We start from the raw sequence: 19,585 nt of genomic DNA, 5'->3' as shown, positions 1-19,585 counted from the left end.
ATTTTCCCCAAAGCACTCAGGACTCACTTCTATCAATGCCCCTGTTTAATTAATTAACTTAATTAACCAGTGAATTTTAAAAAGTCAACTTCTATTGTTCAAAACTAGTGAACTGTGGGCACAGTGGCTCATGCCTGTAATCCCAGCACTTTGGGAGGCTGAGGTGGGAGGATCTCTTGAGCTCAGGAGTTTGAGACCAGCCTGGGCGACAGAGCAAGACTTCATCTCTACAAAAAAAAATTTTTTTTTTTGAGACAGAGTCTTGCTCTGTCGCCCAGGCTGGAGTATAGTGGCATCTCTGCTCACTGCAAGCTCCACCTCTCGGGTTCAAGTGATTCTCCTGCCTCAGCCTCCTGAGTGGCTGGGGATACAGGCACATGCCACCACACCTGGCTATTTTTTGTATTTTTAGGAGAGATGGGGTTTCACCATGTTGGCCAGGATGGTTTGATCTCTCGACCTCATGAACTGCCTCCCAAAGTGCTAGGATTACAGGTGCCTGGCCTCTACAAAAAAATTTTAAAAAATTTAGCTGGGCATGGTGGTGCCTGCATGTAGTCTCAGCTACGTGGAAGGCCGAGGTGGGAGAATTGCTTGAGCCTGGGAAGTCGGGGCTGCAGTGAGCTGTGGACTGCCCCACTGCACTCCTGCCTGAGCGATATGGAGTAAGACTCTGTTTCAAACAAACTAACAAAAACTAGTGCATTGTTTTTGAGCCTCACCATATGGCAGGCACTATAATAGGTGTTATCTCATTTAAATGAAGTGAATGGCAAATCTTGCTGCAGGAAGGGTGTTGAATTCCTCCTATTAGGAGTGGCTAGTTGAAGACAAAATGAAACCCATCCTTTCATTCTGTTGAGTCCCAGCAGTAGCAGCAACAGGCACTGTCTGTTGAGGGTTTATCACAAGCTAGGAACACTTCTAAGTATATGACTATTATGCTGGTGCAAAAGTAATCGCGGTTTTTGCCATTCCTTTTAATGGCAAAAAGTAATGCCATGATCGCGGCTGCTAATATGATCTCATGAAACCCTGTGAGGGAGGGGCTGCTATTATCCCCATTTTACAGATTAAGAAGCTCTTAGGATAAGTAATTTGCTGTGATAGCTGTCTTAGTTCAGGTCGAGTTTGATTTATATAACACACGTTTCTGAGGCTGAAGCTTAAAATGAAAAATCCCCCTGTGAATGGCAAAGATGCCTTGCTTTGGGAAGTAAATAGTACTACCCCTCAGTCGATTCGGTTCCCCAGGCTCTGTTTCCTCAAATCTTGGTATTTCAGAGCTTGGTATTTCAGAAAGGGACTTTGGCTAAGTAACAGGACAACTTCTTCATGCTAAAGATTAGGGAATTCAGGCTCAGAGAGGTAAGAGAAATGCCTCAGGTCACACAGTCTGACGACCAGCAGAGCTGAGGCTCAAATCCCGTGCTCCGACTTTCAGGCCTGGGCCGCCCAGTTATGAAGGGACTCTGGCCAGGGAAAGGAAGGGAGGGACCCTGAAGTTTCCATTCCCTCACCTGCGAAATGGGGTCAATCCCAGGCCCTCTTTGGGGTTACGTGGGTGTGGCCCAGCCCAGGGGCGGCCACCCTGCACTAGGAATGTGACAATGGACGGTTCAGGGAGGGCTGGAACTTCGGCAGTCCTCAGGGAGATGGTGGGAGGGTGTGACGGAGCCGGGGCGGAGCCTCGGGAGCCAGAGGAGGGGATTCGAGAGTTCGGGGCGGGGCTTGAGGTTTAAGCGTTGAGGCTGGCAGTGGGCGGGGCTTGAGGTGCTAGGAATAGGGTTGCGGCCCTTGGGCGGGGCTTCTGGAAGACGGGGCGGGGCTTTGTGAGGCGGCTGGGTGAGTTCTGAAGCAGTGCTTAGGGAACCAGAGGCTGGTTTAAGGACTTGGATAGGCAGTGCGCGGGGTTCAGAGGAGCTAATGTTCCTATGTTAAGGGGCTCTGGGGGAATCTTCGAGGAGCCAGGGGACGTGGCCTTGCAGAGCCAAGCGGGTCAGTGGGCGGGGCTCTGAGAACCCCTCTCCAGGGTCTAAGGATCAGTGGGCGTGGCTTGGAGGCGCTTGTGGGCGTGGCCCTCCAGCCACTGAGATAACTGGAGAGCGGGGCTTGCGCTTGGGCACTGCCTGCCTCCGCGGCCCACCTGCATCCCCCGGCGTGACCAGAGGGGGCGTAGCGAAGCGTGGAACGTGGGGTGGGAAGCGGGCTTCCCCTCCCGGAAGTGGGCGTGGCGCATCGCGGCCTGGCAGCCCTGGTTGGGCGCCGCGCCGCGCGGGGGCGGGGCCTACGCTCGGCGGCGGGGGCGGTGGCGGCTGCCCGTGCCCCTCCCCCGCACGGCGCTCAGTGCCAGGCGGGAGGCGGCAGCAGTTGGAGGCTTCGCCCGGCTTTGCAGCGGGGACTTCGGCGGCGGCGCCTCAGGCACCTCGGCCCGGGTGAGCGACGCGCGCCCGGCGGGGCAGCCTGAGAGCGAGCGGAGCGGGCGGACCTGTCCTCTCAGCATGTGCCCGCGCCGGCTGACAGGAGCCCGCGGGGCGAGGGGCAGGGCCAGGTGGAAGGGACAGGGCTGGGCGGGCGCGCGGGGCGCTGGTCCACGGACCGGGGTGCAAGGTGTTAGGGCCGGGAGATGCTGTCGGGGTCTCGGGGAAAGGGAGTTGGGGACAGAACCAGCTGGCGTGGGGAGCGTGAATCAGGGTCCCTGTGGGGAGGAGGCTTTCGAAGTCCGGAACGCTTCTGGCCGGGTGCGGAGCCGCGGGCCGAGGTGGGACACGGCTGCCCAAGGAAGGCTTTTAGGGGTCAGGGATCGCCTGCTTGGGCGAGGTGCTGGGAGCGGAAGGGCTGCTCGGGGCGAGGCGCAGAGGCCAGGGGCTCCAGGCCTGGGGACGGGGTTTGGGCCGCCCCAGGGAGCGAATGGGTGGGGGCGAGCAGGGGCCGGGCTCACGTGGGGCCGGGGCGAGCTGGGCCTTGAGTCGGTAGGAGCGAGGGCGGCCGCCTGGCCTCCGGGTTGTCTGGCTTTGGGTGCGAGGCCAGCTCTGGGCCCTGCAGATCTCGGTTGGGGGTCAGGCAGGGCGGGGCAGGGCTGGAGCTGGAGTAATGTGGGTGGGAGCGGCTTGGGACGCGGCTGAGCCTGGCGGAGGGAGCAGAGGGCTGGGACTGGCTGGGGTTTGGGAGGGGAGGAACGAAGCAGGAAGGCTGTCGGGTCGGGGGCCCGGGGCGTCCGAGTGAACTGGATGATTCAGAGGTGTGTTCCCCTAATAGCGGGGCAGCTGGCGAGGGACGCAGGAAAAACGAGCTAGGTGCAGGTGGGGCCCCGCTGCGCCGAAATGACTGAGGGTGAGGTCGAATGTGGAGGGTGGGAATGCAGAAACCGAGCTCTCCCGCCTGTCCCCACCGGCGCACGCTCCCCAGCTCTCCGTCTCTCAAATGATTTGAATGTGTTGGGGGAAGTGGCAGGCTGCGGAGAGAGCCGAGAAGAAAGGGGCTTCCTCTGGGAAGGAGGCGCTGGCCCTGCCATCCTTTTTTGGGAGTGTTCAAAGGATTTTGAACGCTGGAAAAGGAATCGTAGGCTTTACTGCATCACGGTTTAGAAACACATCCTATATTTGGCCGTAATGTAGGCTGCCCTTGTTCTGTGGTGTCTGAAGTGCTTGCTCTACACGTTCGTTGCAAACGTGGGATTTAGAGTGCGAAGCAAATTGCAAGTTGTTCATTTCCCCCAGCATAGTGAGATACAAAGGCTTTTCTCTCCTATAAGACATTTGAAAAGAATTGACTGTAGTGTGTGTTTAATAAACTGGTACTGGGTGGCGAATATATTTACTTTTGGAAATAGTTATCACAAAATATTAGGCCCTCTTACTGCAGCCTTTCTGCTTGAGATTACATTCTAAAACAGTACTTGTCGGGCTTAGTCAGTCTATATAATAATGCATCTCATTGTCCTTATCTGGCAGAACGTTCTCCTGACACCAGGGCCTGCTAGAATAGACAGAAACATGATTAAGTATAAGCAGTTACTTTGTACCGTCTGTTCAATTGTGAAGATATCTGTTTAATATTAATTCACTTTCTGCATTCCCTGTAAAACTGAAGAAATGTGCAAAATCTATTTTGGACTTGATTCTGTACACTTCAGATGATTTAAGGAAACGAATATTTTTGGCTTGGAGGTATATTTCACAGTTATAATGTTTGGTTATGAAGCATAATAATAGTAAACATCGGATCTGAGAGATTGCATAAATAAGTAGGGAAAAAAAGTGAGATAAAACTGAGAATTGGCTGGACGCGGTGGCTCACTCCTGTAATCCCAGAACTTTGGGAGGCCAAGGTGGGTGGATCACGAGGTAAGGAGATAGAGACCATCGTGGCCAATATAGTGAAACTCCGTCTCTACTAAAAATACAAAAATTAGCTAGGCATGGTGGTGTGCGCCTGTAGTCCCAGCTTCTCGAGAGGCTGAGGCAGGAGAATTGCTTGAACCCGGGAGGCGGATGTTGCAGTGAGCCGAGATCGCACCACTGCACTCCAGCCTGGCAACAGACCGAGACTCTGTCTCAAAACAAAAAAAACAAAAAACTGAGAATTGTGTTGTACATTAGGTCTTGAAACGCAGTGTTTTGTGGTAGATGGTAGTCGTGTGTACTGAGGATTGAACAAAGATTTGGTATAAAGGTCAGGTACATACATTTTTGCCAAATATAGAACGTATCTTGTCCATATTTATTTTTGATTACTGTGGAAGGTACATTAAAGCCTGATGAATTTTAATAGATACACATACCAATGAAACATCACTGCACACAATATTGAATTTTTCATGATCCTTTGTTACTTTGCTGGCATATTGTGCTAATCAGCATTTATGTTGATTTATGTATAGTTAAGGATTAGATTCAGTGTTGGTGAATAGCAGTTTTTTAAACACTGCTGGGTTTTTTTTGATAAGTTTTATGTTTAACTTATCTGTTACTTCTGGGATCCACTCCAACCATGAGGAGGAGAGTCACTCTAATGCCTACGAGGTGGAATATTCAAAAGGATAAATATCAGTTCTTAGTAATGTAAATGGGTATGTCGGTGAGTGTCTTTATGATGGCAAAATATTAATTTCTCATATTTTGATTTGTCACAAGCTGGTATTTTAGAAACATATTATTAATTGGGTTGTTTTACCTTTGACCTCTTTTCCAGGGGTGGAGCAATAATAAATTTGAGAGCTACTTGCATTTTCAAGGTACACATCCATGTGATAAAACCTCTTAAGTTTGTTTTCTATTTATGACTTCTCTGTGTTATCCTCTCCTTGGATTATGGAAACTTTTTTCTGACACTTGTATGTCTTTTTAAACTTAAGATACCTTTTCTGTATTAAAACATGGAATTCTTCATGAATATTTCAGTATGACCTAGTACCTAGAATGTTAAGTAACAGAATCTCTCTGGGTTTTCTTTGCCCTAGTTCAGATCCTTTAAAGTGATTGAACAAGATTCTGTACTCCTTTCTGAGTGCAGAATGGAATTTTGTTCGTTTTATAACAGCTTCATTTAGACATGCCATACAGTTCACTCATTTAAAGTGTACAGTTCAATGGTTTTTGGTATATTCACAGAGTTGTGCAGCTGTCATCACAGTCAATTTTAGAACATTTTCATCACCCTAAAAAAGAAACCCCATATCCCTTAGAAGTCCTTCCTCACCAGTTCCTGGCCTCCGCAGCCCTAGGCAACCACTAATCTACTTTCTCTATGGATTTGCCTGTTTCGATGTTTCGTATAAATGGAATCATACAATATGCAGTCTTTTGTGTCTTGCCCTTATTTAGCATATTTTCAAGGTTTATGTATGTTGTAGTATTATATAGTACTTTATTCTTTTTTTATTTTTATTTTTTGAGATGGAGTCTTGCTCTCTTGCCCAGGCTAGAGTACACTGGTACAATCTCAGCTCATTGCAACTTCCACCTCCCAGATTCAAGTGATTGTCCTGCTTCAGCCTACCGAATAGCTGGGATCTCAGGTGCTCACCACCATACCTGGCTAATTTTTTGTATTTTTAGTAGATACAGGGTTTCACTGTGTTGGCCAGGCTGGTCTCGAACTCCTGACCTCAGGTCATCTGCCTGCCTCGACCTCCCAAAGTACTGGGATTACAGGCATGAGCCACTGCGCCTGGGCACTTCATTCTTTTTTTTAGTGGTCAAATAATATTCCATTGTGTGATTATGCTGTATTTTGTTTATCCATTCATCAGTTCATGAACATTTGGGTATTTTCCCTTTTTGGCTATTATGAATAATGCAGTGAACATATGTTTTCATTTCTCTTATTTATCTAGGAATGTAATTGATGGGTTGTAAGGTAACTCGATCGAAAGAACTGCCAGACTCCTCCAAAGCGGCTGCACCATTTTACAGTATTCACAAGAGTATATGAATGTTCTAAATTTTCCGCATTCTTGTCAACACTTGTTACTCTCTTTTTTATTCTAGCCATGTGTTTCCTAATGAGTAATGATGTTGAGCATCTTTTCATGTGATTGGTGAACATAATTGTGTATGTAATCTTTGGAGAAATGTCTATTCAAATGCTCTGCCCATTTTTTAAGGGGTTGTCTTTTTATTGGTATTATAAATGTTGTTCATATATTCTAGATTCAAGTGCCTTATCAGCTGTATGATTTGCAAAAATTTTCTTGCATTCTGACATGTCCTTTCAGTTTCTTGATGGTGTCCCCTTTTAGGCACAGACATTTTAAATTTTGATGATTTCCAATTTATGCATAATGGAGTCTTACTGGTTAGAAATTAGACCTTAAACCACACCCTCATCAATAATATTTTGGTTATATAAATTAAAACCCAAATGTGAAAGGACTGGGGAAAGGTTTCTTTTTTTTTTTTTTCTAAATATGCATTCCCCTATAGAATATATAGGAATATCTAGTTTTCTTTTTTTTTTCTTTTTTTTTTTGAGACAGAGTTTCACTCTTGTTGCCCAGGCTGGAGTGCAATGGTGCAATCTCGGCCCACCAAAACCTCTGCCTTCGAGGTTCAAGCAATTCTCCTGCCTCAGCCTCCGGAGTAGCTGCGATTACAGGCTTGCACCACCACGCCCAGCTAATTTTGTATTTTTAGTAGAGATGGCATTTCTCCATGTTGGTCAGGCTGGTCTCAAGCTCCTGACCTCAGGTAATCCACCTACCTTGGCCTCCCAAAGTGCTGGGATTACAGGCGTGAGCCACTGTTCCCGGCCAAAGGTTTGAATTAATTCATTTTAAGATAGGCTGTAGATCAAAAAGGATTCATCAGGCAACATGCTGTTCACCTGTTCAAATCCTCTGGCAGCCTCACCTTTACCCACAGAATGAAGTTCAGACTTCTTAATGAGGTGTGGATTCAGGTGGGCTCTGATTTCAGCCTGCCTTATTTCTATTTCCCTTCCTGTGTCTTCATCTCCAGTGTCACTCCCCGAAACATCCCAGTTTTCAAATCTTGTGATGAACTTATTACTCCACCCCCTTTCTACTTCTAGAATCCCAATTGTCCTTTGGGACGTTGATCATGATGTTTTTCCTCCATGAAAACTTCATCTCACAGGCAGACATTTGTCCGGGCCGTCATGTATTATACATTCGCGATAACTGTTTACTACAAGTAACTGGACCCGAATTTGAGCTTGTAGTCTGAAAGGTGCTTTTCGATACAAGGCGGAATACAATAGAGCAATTCACATGGAAGGCAGACTGAGATTCTCTTGTTCATAGCTTGGTCATTAGTGCTTACTGATATTTGCTGAATGAGTGATTATTTATTGAAGTTAACTGTAAAGATCCTGAGGTCAGTGGGTTTCTCTGATTATCATAAATGTCTTTACTGCCTATGTTGAAATGACATGAATGGGGTAATTCCCTTTGCCTTTCTGGCATACAAGTCCAGCTCTTACCAAAAAGTGCTCAGATTTAAAAGTGAGTGTTTAAAACATTTCCGCAAGGACAGAACATTCTCGGCCAGGTTCTTTCCCCCGATGAACAGTAATGACTGGTGCATAATCTTCTCAGTAAGGCACATGGCCAGGGAACACAATTTAGTCACATCAAATGCATACAGGCAAACCGTGATAGTATTCAGTCAGTTAGTACTGGAACTACCCTGTCACACTCATGAGAATGGTTGTAAATTGAATTTTAAGGGTGTATACTTTCTTTTCATTCATTTTTTTAAAAAATGTTTTGTAGAGATGGAGTCTTGCTATGTTACACAGGCTGGTCCTGAACTCCTGGACTCAAGCAAGCCTCCTGCCTTAGCCTCTGAAAGTGCTAATGCTGGGATTACAGGTGTGATCCACCACACCCAGCTTCTTCTTTCTTTTGTTCATGCTCTCTTCTCTTGGGGCCTCTGACTCAAGTTAGTATTCTTTATATTTTATGTTCTTATGTTCATTTTAAAAACGCTTTAATTAAAAATATTTCACTCTGAGCATGGTGGCTCACTCCTGTAATCCCAGCACTTTGAGAGGCTGAGGTGGGCGGATCATGAAGTCACGGGTTTGAGACCAGCCTGGCCAACATGGTGAAACCCTGTCTCTACTAAAAATACAAAAATTAGCCTGGTATGGTGGCATGCACCTGTAGTCCAAGATACTTGGGAGGCTGAGGCAGGAGAATTGCTTGAAACTCGGGAGGTGAAGGCTGTAGTGAGCCAAGACTGCACCATTGCACTCCATCCTGGGCGACAGAGTTGCACTCCATCCTGGGCGACAGAGTTGCACTCCAGCCCGGGTGACAGAGGAAGGTCCATCTCAAAAAAAAAAAAAATTCGCATAGCACCTTTCTGAGAATTGGGAGAAGCCTGTTGGCCATTTTGGTATACATTTTCTTTTTTTGTGTTCGTTAAAGCTTGGATTGTGGCGAGGTAGTACAGAAGAGAAAGAAAACTGTCAACTTTTTTGTCTAATTAGAGACAGTGAGCTATGTGTACCTTCTGTAGTTCTCGTACTAAGAGAGTTTTGTATGTAGGGGAACTGAGGCCATGAAGATGCAGGCCTTTACAGACAGATTGAGCAGGGCTTCACTTTCGGCTCCGCTTCTTGCTAGCTGTGACTTTGGCACTTCCCTCACCTCCTGAGCTTCACTTTCCTCCTCTGTAGGGAGGAGATGCAAAAGGCTTACCTTGCAGGCTCATTGACAAGATTAAGCGAGGAAAATAATATGAAGTACCTAATACAGAGTAGGTACTGAATACATTCCTGTTCCCTCTCTTCACTCTTAAATGTCTGTTAATGAATGGAATTGCAGAGAAGCAAATAGAGTAAGTTTAATACATTTTACATCTGACATTAAGCTATTAATATTCCCACTCCCACCTGAGGATTTTAGACTTTGAATCAAAGTTGAGTCACCAAAGAGGGCAAAAAATGTCCAATTTTAGGATAGGAAGGTGGTGTTAAAAACACCTTCAGTGAGGCCGGGCGCGGTGGCTCAAGCCTGTAATCCCAGCACTTTGGGAGGCCGAGGCGGGTGGATCACGAGGTCAAGAGATCGAGACCATCCTGGTCAACATGGTGAAACCCCGTCTCTACTAAAAATACAAAAAATTAGCTGGGCATGGTGGTGTGTGCCTGTAATCCCAGCTACTCAGGAGGCTGAGGCAGGAGAATTGTCTGAACCCAGGAGGCGGAGGTTGCGGTGAGCCGAGATCGCGCCATTGCACTTCAGCCTGGGTAACATGAGTGAAACTCCGTCTCAAAAAAAAAAACAAAAAACAATAACAAACAAACAAACAAAAACACCTTCAGTGTTTTTGCATCTCTCTGAATTGGAAATGTCTATTCAGACAGTCTTCTCTATTCAGATCTGTGTATTCAGCCTCTCTGCCTGCCTGTCTGTCCATTTTAAGGAAAAGGTTAGTTCTTAGTAAAAGATCGATTTTTTTTTTTTTTTTTTTTTTTTTTTTTAGGATTTGAAGGAGATTGCTGCAGTGCTTGAGATACTCTTCTGGTTACAATGTGATAAAGTATAACATTCTGTGTGGGGAAAAGAGCCTCTGTAGTTTTATGAGATGTTAAATTAGGCCTGTCATTTGGATCCTACATTAATAACAAAAACACAGTTCTTCACGTTTGTTGCAGTGCAGTAATGAGTAACTAATCTAATGCGAAGGTCAGAGTGAGAGAGAGAGACTGGAATATAAATGGGAGTTGGAAGGCCTATACCTTTGTTGTGGAAGGCAGTTGTATATGTTACCCTTTGGTCAAGCAATCTACATTTCTTTTTTAAAATCTATGGATAATGAATTATATTTGGCATCAGTATGTCACCATCTTTTTAAGAATATATCATTTTAGGGAGATTTGGGAGATTATTACTCAGGTCCAGAGGTCGTCATTCTTGACTGCCCTGTGACGATCATCTGTGGACCTTTATGAACCCAGCTGCCTGGGCTTGAGTTCCCTGGTGACTCTGAATCACAGCCAGAGCAGGAAGCACTGTGAGCTGATCTATTCCTCATTTTACAGATGAGGGGAGATTGGTGGCAGGAGCTTGACAGATTTACCCAGGATCAGGAACTTAACTGTCCCTTTCTTCCCCCCACCCCACCTCTACCTCATTGCATGTGTAGTGTTAATTAAGTTTTATAGTTAGTAGTGTGGATTTATAGCATAGTGTGGATTTTTTGTTTAACAATGTGAACCTGACGTGGCTTTCCCTTTTTAGTCTTTGACACAGTGCAACAGTTCCATTCTTTTAACCTTTTGCCGCGGTCTTTTGCCAGATCTACAAACTGAGCCTCTTCACAGGGTTTTCTTCAGTTAATCACTTTTGGTAGCTCATACCTATGTTGTTGTTGCTTTTTCCCACATGTTCAGGTTGTGCATGTATTAAACTGTGAAACTTGGTCTAGGTTTTTAGAAGGATTTTTAGATGCATTTTTAGGAAACTTGAAAATACATGATATCTCTTGGATAAACCTTTGATAAACTTGATTTTCTGTTTTTAATGTAAAGCTCCATGATAATATTTTATTGATCCTTTTAAATTTCCTCAATCTTATAATCTGACCATTAGTAAGCAGTGGTTTTAAAGATTTGTCTTCTATTTGGAAGACCATTTATTATTGCAAAGATGCCTTTGCATTGCATCTTGCCAGAAAAATTGTCATTAGTAGGCCGTCTGTATTTGAAAACACCAGGTTTAGACAGGAACTACACAGGCTTGGTACTGGAGCTGTTAATATATAGATTGTAACAGATGTAATGAAAACCACTTAGGATTAGCAAAAGTTGATTATTGTTTCACAGTGTGGTCATTCTGTCTTTGGGAAACGAAGACAGACTGCAGGTCCTGTCACATGGTGGTTTGATGTAAGAGCCTTTCTTGCTTCATTGTGGAATTGGATATGTGTCCCCATGTCTCAACAACTGCTGAGGTCTTCTTTCTGGATAAACAAAGCTGTAGATTTTTCATTTCATGAGAGACCATAGTAGACATACATGGGAAAGGAAGTGTTGGGAGAGTGAAGCCATTGGGGTGTATTTTCCACTCTTGACATCATAGGGGTGCTTGACAAAATTCACAAGCACCTCTTTCTTATGACAAATGTTTAATCACCATGATTTGCCTACTTTACAGGAAAGATACTTAAATTCCTTTTCATAATGGCCAAGCATTCTTTTCTAGTTGAAGATTCTAATTCCTTTCATTCTTAGGAACTTAAAGAATTGACTGATTTATTATCATAAAAACTCAGTTGTGGCTGGAGTAGGGAGTGAGGAACACATGTGAACCTGTGCTGTCATCTCTGTTAAGCAGAGGGATTTATTAGGAAACTAGCCACTTTAGAAGCTAGTTGGTGAATTAATTTTGTGGTTAGTAGTATCTTTAGCTTAACATTGTCATCCTGGTTTTTCTTGGCAAGCAAGAGAGAGTCTGGAGCCAATGAGGGCTGGCCACAGTTCTTTGGGGGTGATATTTAATAAGATGCACATTGTCTGTTTTACAAATAGAGTAACTGTTTTTTAGTCTTTCTCTTTTGTGGGCCACTGTTGCTTTACAGTGCTACCATAGGAAAAGATAAGTTGGAAGTCTTCTTTTTTCTCTCTAAGACTGCTAGTTTGATCTTTTTATGCATTATGACAATGTCTTGAATGCAGTGGACTGAATTACTTTGTTGAGTGGAACAAATAACATATCAACCATCAAAGGATGGTTATGAACCATGTGTTTCTCTGAAAGTGAATGAGCAAGAGCCCAGATGAAATTTCTGTTTTGGAGGCAGGCAGTGTGTACATTTGGTCCCCAACTCAAGACTAGGTTGTGCTCCAGAGTCTAACTCAGTTATTTGGAACTCAGATCTGTTAGTAGTAATTTCTATCTACTCATTTTTTGTGTTGATTCAGCGTTATAAGTGTTGGGTACGTTCCTAGCCTAGACTGAAGGAATCTGAAAGAATCTGTTTAAGTCACAGCAGCTTTTGAAATTATCAGTAGTTATAGCGGAATTCTGGATCTTGGGAGCTGGTAGAGAGAAGTAAAGACTCATGCCACATGCCCCAAGAGCCTCCTTGTGCAGACCGTGTGTCGTCCAGAGGCCTCATGCCACTGCAGCCCTGTAGGTCTGTGCTGGCCTTCCATGTCCTTCATCTTCCTTCATCTCTCTCTTAATTTGAAGCTTCTACTACCCTGGTTAAGTTGACATCCTTTAAATCATGGTAGCAAAGCACATGGTTCAAATTCATTTCCCTAATGTGTTCATAGATTATCACAGTTTTTACTAGACTACCATTGTTATTCAGGGTTTGGATGACTACAGGCTTTATTCATATAATTTCACTCATGTCCTTTAACCCTTTTAGATGTGTAATGTGTACAATGTTAATATTTTTAAAGAGGAGGTTCTTTACTGATAAACAGATTGTCTCTTTGAAACGTTTGCATTCAGTCATTGCAGCAAGGTTTCAAGGGGAAAGTTGAGCAGAAAGTCAGACAGAGCCCATGTAGGGAGGCTAGTCCTGATGCCTGGAATCAGGAAGAAACCATGCCTGCATTAGAAAGGTTCTTCCTGTTACTCCAAAACAGTGACTCTACTAAATTGTTTTTCAAAATACTTATGATCCCTTTTTTTCCTTTTCCATTTGGGAACTTCACTACTTGAAAGGGTCTTAGGTTTTGGCAAAGTGGTTTGGTTTCTGTGACCTTTGGAAAGTTGATTAGGGCATAGTAGTGATTGTAAGTTGGAGCATCTTGTACTGGCCAGAGCTAGGCACTGGTCTTGTCTGCTTTTCTGTTCTTTTATAAACTTATCAAGACAACCACTTTTTTCATCAAACAGTAGGAAATAATTGACCTCTCCTTTCTGTTAGTGCTTCTGTGAAGGGTTTAAACTACCTGGTTTCAAAGAACTCTTCTCATTCAAACATTTTATGATGCAAAATATATTAGGAACTTGATTTTTCTGGTGTCATTAAAATCGTATGCATAAAGTCTGTTATGGCAAGCTTAATGTTTTGATTTACTTTTAAATTATGTAAAAGTTTAAAAAATACATTACAAGCCTCCTCCCGCCCTCAAGCATATGACTCTTTGATGCTGAATTCTGCAGTATAGACTGTGAGCTCTGTAGGAATTCAGGACACAGGCGTTGGAGAGTCAGTGTGTGTGGGACACTGAAAGTGAGATCCTGCTTGAGGGTGGGCCTGATGGTACTGGGGTGACTCAGAACTGGTGTAATTAGGGAAGAGTAGTAGAAGATGGTAGATGAGGTGGCCCAGATTGTGAAAAGTCATGATAATAGGTTATGCATTGATACGATATGTTAAAGTGTGAATATTGTTTGGTTATGGGAGTTATAAAGGTACATGAAAGCTATAAAGGTAGATGAAAGTAGATGAAATTACACTTTCACTAGTGTTAGTGATTTCTTTGCTAATACTAATTACATTTGGTATTAAATGACTAGAAATTGAGTACAGAATTATTTTCTAGTTTGTGAAAATTAACACCTTATGATACTGCTATATTCCATGTTTCTTAAAGGCAGAGAATATCTTACATTTTTTTGTGCCTCCATTTCCTAGCATATTGCCCGGTGCACAGTAGCTGCTCAATAAATGTTAATTGAGTAACTGAATTTCAACTTTGCATGATACACTTGTTATATTGTCTTTCCATTTTCCTAGAAGATGAAAGGAATAAAGATGTATTTTATGGCCTAGGACTACTAATTGTAAATATTTGCTTATTAAATTATGTTACTTATAAGCTAACATTATAATTTTCATTATAAATAAATATGTTAGCAAGATGTTTATATGTGTAAATTTATACACACACAGACATACATACACATTCCTTTATTGAAACGTGTTTTATTTGTAAAGCAAATTTTGAGGTTTTGATTATTTAAAGCATATATCCTGATAAAAAGCAGGTTAACACAGCATTTTGATACTTCATGCAAATTTACTTAATTGATTTCTTGAATAAATTGAAAATATTGATGCCTTATGACTATTTTAGCTCTGGTTAGCAAGTGTGTGTGTGTGTGTGTGTGTGTGTGTGTGTGTGTGTGTGTATTTGAGACAGGGTCTTGCTCTGTCACCCAGGCTAGAGTGCAGTGGTATGATTGAAGCTCAGTATAGCCTCGCCCTTCTAGGCTCAAGTGATCCTCCCACCTCAGCCTCTTGAGTGGCTGGGATTACAGGCATATGCCACTATGCCTGGCTAATGTTTTAATATTTTTGTAGAAATGGGTTCTCCCTGTGTTGCTCAGGCTGGTTTCCAACTTCTGGGTTCAAGCAGTCCTCTCGCCTCAGCCTCCCAAAATGCTGGTATTATAGGCGTGAGCCACTGTGCCTGGCCTGGTTATCAAGTTTGACTTTAGAATCAATGAAGTAACATCCCAATGGAAGCATGCTTTCGTTCCCATATTTGGGAAGCATGAGAAGGGAAGGGAGGGGAAGAACCATAATTTCTGTCAAGGGGATTTAAAGTTAAGGTAGCCATTGAAAAAGCTGTTTCCCTTCACTATCTGTGTCGGGTTTCTCATCCTTTAATGTGCTATTGTCATTGCCTCATGTTCTCCCTGGAGGAGGAGGTAAGGTGCAGGTTTGTCCGCAGTAGACCTGTAGGTGTTCCCCACCCAGCGCCAGAGAAATCATAGGGCATGTCTTAGGGCATCTGAGTGACTCCTGGAGCCCCAAGGATTTAATGTATTTAAGAATTCATTTGAAATGAGAATTTGTCAAGAACCTAGTGTTAAGATAGGATGAATTGTGCACCACTTCAACTGTTAAAATAATCTCTATTGCTTAGGACTTCATTTATACTTATTAAACTTTGAAAAACTGTAAACTTTGGTTTGTATTGTATTCCTGTTAAGTGGTCACAAGAAATGAATTAGTTTGTAATTGCATTTGTGTGTGTATGTGTAGGTGTTTTTTCTGGCAGTTTTTAGAGAGTACCATAAACCATAAATGTAGTTGTTTAAAAAAGAATTAGGGATAGGAAGCCCTGGATCTTTTTGCTGGCCTTCTACTCAAAATTATTTTAAAATTATTTGTTCTACTTTCATTTGAAGAATAGATAATTTCTCTTTTAGTTACTATTACGATGTCTAATTAATTTAACATAGAGAATTAAAGATTATAATTTTCCAGCCTTGATACCGTTTCAAAGGAAAATGGATTTGTGAGAGTTAGGGCTACAGTTTTATCAGCTAAGGCTGTTAAAAGCTTCTTGTAGTAGAGTGTTCAGTCTTAGAATATTTAGCCCAAATGTTTTCTTCTGAAAGTGGGTTGTATTTATTTGTCTTCACTTCCCTAGAAGTGTTTTCATTTTATTGGTGAAATTGAATGTATGGTGTTTTCTTCTTGAAGAGCCCAAGACCTTCTTCTAAAGGTATTAAATGGTGGTAAAGTATTTATTTGGTAGTAACTACATTTTCTCCAGTGAGTTACATTCTTACAATTTCTTGTACTCTATTATAGATACTGATACTGAGTTTTTTGGGTTTTGTTCCTTCTCTTTAGAAGATGCATTTGCTGATAAGGAAATATTTTGTAATTTTACCAAAAGGGATCAGGCAGACAAAATGATTTTTCCTAAGGTGCAATAAGATTGTAAGAGCTATACTTGCCTATTTCTATAGGATGTCTGAGAATTCTGGAAAGATAGGAAGATTTTTCTTTTAAACAGTGTTAGTTTTCATTTTCTTTTTTTTTTTTTTTTTTTTTGAGATAGAGTCTCACTCTGTCATCTAGGCTGGAGTGCAGTGGAACCTCCACCTCCTGGGTTCAAGTGATTCTCTGCCTCAGCCTCCTGAGTAGCTGGGATTACTGTTGTGCACCACCACACCCAGCTAATTTTTGTATTTTTAGTAGAGTCGGGGTTTTACCTTGTTGATCAGGCTGGTCTCAAACTCCTGATCTCATGATCTGCCAGCCTTGGCCTCCCAAAGTGCTGCGATTACAGGTGTGAGCCTCATTTTCAAATAACATGCTCAACATGTTTTCCTTCAAGCTCCAGATACTTTTGTGGGCAAAAGTATGTAATTTTAAAGCCATGGATCCAATTACTAATGTGAAAAGGTAATTGTATTTTAAAAAATAAATTTTAAAGTACTTTTCCCATGGTTTTACTCTTTTCAGGTACCCTACTTGTCAACAGAAGGTTCTTTGGAGCTGCTACTAAAAGGTAGTGAGTGAGTCTTTCTCCACACCAAAGAGAAAGTAGGAAGGCACTCCCCAGCCATCTGATTGCATGAATCAAAATTAGACATCACTGTTGATGCACCCTTCGTATCTGAAACAGTTTTAAATTCAGTTGACTTCTAGCCTTTCGATTCCATCATCTCTGTTTCTACTGGGACTGTTACTTGTGGCCTGGACAAGTGCAGTGACTTCCTAACTAGCCTCCCTGAATCCTCTCAGATGTTCCCACCTACAGATCCATTCTCCAGCTTCATTCAGAGTGAGCTTTTAAAATGCAAATCTCATTATGTCACATACTCATACTTAAAAAATTTCCTATGGCTCCCAAGACTGCAAGTAAAGATAAAATCCTTAACATGGCCTAGAAAGCCCTCTGTGATCTGGGTTTTGCTGACCTCCCAGCCTCTTGTACCCTTGCTCTCTGGGCTCCAGCCCCTGCGGGCTAAGTAATATTCTGACAAGTACTTGCTTTTGATATAGACTCTTTGTTTTGTTGTTCCTACCAGGCGGAACTCACTTTTCTTCTCTTATTGCCCAGTTGACTTCTCGTTCTTTGATTTCAGCTTAAGTGTTGCTTCTCTGACTGGTTCTGTTCCCCCGATTATTGACTCAGTTACCTTGTGTACTTTTACATTCAAGCACTAGTCACAGCAGCATGCTAACGTTTGCATGAATATCTGATTGTGGTGTGTCTCCTGCAGTGGACTGTAAGCTCCATGAGAGCAGGGGCCAGGTCTGCTTGCTCACAGCTGTGTCTCTCAGGTCTAGCATGGTGCCAGGCACATGGTCAAAGCCCAATGAATAATTGTTGAATAAATGAATGACTGGGATTAAGGACCTATTCAGCATTCATAGTTGAATATATGCATAATATGTATAACCGTGTGGATGTTAGTAAGTAATGTGGTTTGCAGTGAGGTGTGTCTGTTTTACTGGGAGGATGTGGACTGTGTCCCAGTGAAAGAAGGATTCTCTGTAGACTCTGATAGGACCCTAGAAATCATTTTTTATAGATGAAGAAACCAAAAACCAGAGGACCAAACTGATCTAGCTGTGTAGGTGACTATGTCAAGATAAATTTGTGTCTGACATCCGAGCCAGAGATTTTCCTCCTTTCCCTTAATGTTCCTTTGAAACACTGTCAGAAAGTACATGTTCATTTAATCTCTGCCTGCCCAAGGTATGGGATAAAAAGAGAAGGCTGAAATTCTTCAGGTGAAGGTGTTTTTTGACACTGCTAGTTTTGCCTGTGACTAGACTTATGAAGTTCTTAATAAAAATGTTCCCCATCCCTTTTTAAGAGCTGAGCATCCGGTAATTTCATTTCCTGGTATAACAGTATTGCCAAAGAATTAATAAAATTTTATTGTCTACTCCATATGACTAAGTAGTGAAAAACAGACTTAACAAGTTTGAACAGTCATACTGTTTTACCAGTTGTTGATAAGAAAAGTAGATCATCAATACAGCAAGAATGTTTGGAAACATATTCAAGGATTAATTTTTAAGTAAGATTGCTAGGTCACTCATATCTATAAAAGTTCTGCAGTTGATTTGAGACCTCTTAGGATTAATTTGGCTCTTTGAGTTGTGTTCCGCTCTTTGAAGAGAGACACAGAATTCAGCTTCTGAGTCTGGTCTCCTGTGGTGCACTTTAGGGAGATAGCTGCCGCCTCTGGCAATTTTATATGGCTCCAGAGTGTTGCGAATGTTCTCCAGGGCAGGTAGCGCCTGACTTTGTCTTCCCAAAGGAGGTTTCTTCAGCAATGCTTTTTCAAAGCTCCAAGAACCAAAAGAGGTGGTTGTGTTTTTAAGGATACTGGTGATAAGCAGAAAATTGGGAGATGTGGAGGATTGTAAACATGTCATCCTTGCAGATTATCTCTGTAATAGAAATAGATATTTCTGTCATTGAAGAGCGAGAGATGATTTTGAAGTCCTTCTAAGCTCACATTTTAGTAACTGCAAAGTTTCTGTAGTATCATTTCTATTATATTTTAAGTGAGTTACAGGCCTTATTATGGCATCTTTTAGTTCACAAAAGGCTCTCTCTTTAATACAGGTGTGAGAATTATAGGATTTTTTTTTTAAGAGACTTGGCCTCGCTTTGTCTCCTCAGATGGAGTGCAGTGGTGTACTAATAGCTCAGTACAGCCTGAAACTCCTGGTCTCAAGGGATCCTCCTGCTTCAACCTCCCAAAGTGCTGGGATTACTGATGTGAGCTACCACACCCAGCCCAATTTTTGGAATTTTATCTTTTGTCTTCAGGTTCATTATGTGTTGCTGTTTTGCTGTTCATATCTTGCTCATTTTATTTCTTGTCAGACTTGATTTTCGGCAGTCGTTTTCATAGCGCCACATTCCGCCCTACATCATGCTCACTGACTTCCTGCTTCACGTTGTCAGTGAGTGCCTAGGTTTAATGTTAGGTGGCCCTCACCTTTTCTTTGTAAGAAATTCCTAAAATGAGTATAGATTATAAAATGCAAATGTAGTTCTCTTCTTTGAAAACTTTAAAAAGTATGATACCTCTTTATTATATATCACCTTTAATTTTTATTTATTTACTTTTTTTGAGATAGAATCTCACTCTGTTACCCATGCTGGAGTGCAGTGTCGTGATCTTGGTTTGCTGCAACCTCTGTCTCCTGGGCTCAAGTGATCCTCCTGCCCTCATCCTCCTGAGTAGCTGGGACTACAGACATGTGCCACCATGCCCGGCTAATTTTTTTTGTATTTTTGGTAGAGGTGGGGTTTTCTCACGTTGTCCAGGCTGTTCTCCAACTCCTGAGCTCAGGCAATCCACCCACCTCTGCCTTTCAAAGTGCTGGGAATACAGGAGTGAACCACTGCACCTGTAATATCTCACCTTTTAGAT

General features: G+C 42.7%; 1 protein-coding gene across 3 annotated transcripts in view; it reads left to right on the top strand.

Moving 5' to 3' along the window:
• The first annotated feature begins 2,280 nt into the window (after positions 1 to 2,280).
• The window catches only part of CORO1C (coronin 1C), an 86,827-nt gene continuing 69,522 nt past the window's right edge, over positions 2,281 to 19,585 (top strand). The window contains exon 1 of one of the 3 annotated variants that reach the window (XM_032300572.1): positions 2,281 to 2,435. The gene's annotated coding sequence lies outside the window, so the exon portion shown is untranslated. Of the gene's footprint in view, positions 2,436 to 5,220; positions 5,237 to 5,918; positions 5,936 to 19,585 lie in introns of those variants that run through there. The other 2 variants (XM_032300591.1, XM_032300581.1) reach the window with 2 other exon arrangements.

Source organism: Sapajus apella, unplaced genomic scaffold, assembly GCF_009761245.1.
Source record: "Sapajus apella isolate SASKATOON/1434 unplaced genomic scaffold, GSC_monkey_1.0 scaffold2, whole genome shotgun sequence".
NCBI classification, from domain to species: domain Eukaryota; kingdom Metazoa; phylum Chordata; class Mammalia; order Primates; family Cebidae; genus Sapajus; species Sapajus apella.
This window is presented reverse-complemented; position numbering and strand designations above follow the sequence as displayed.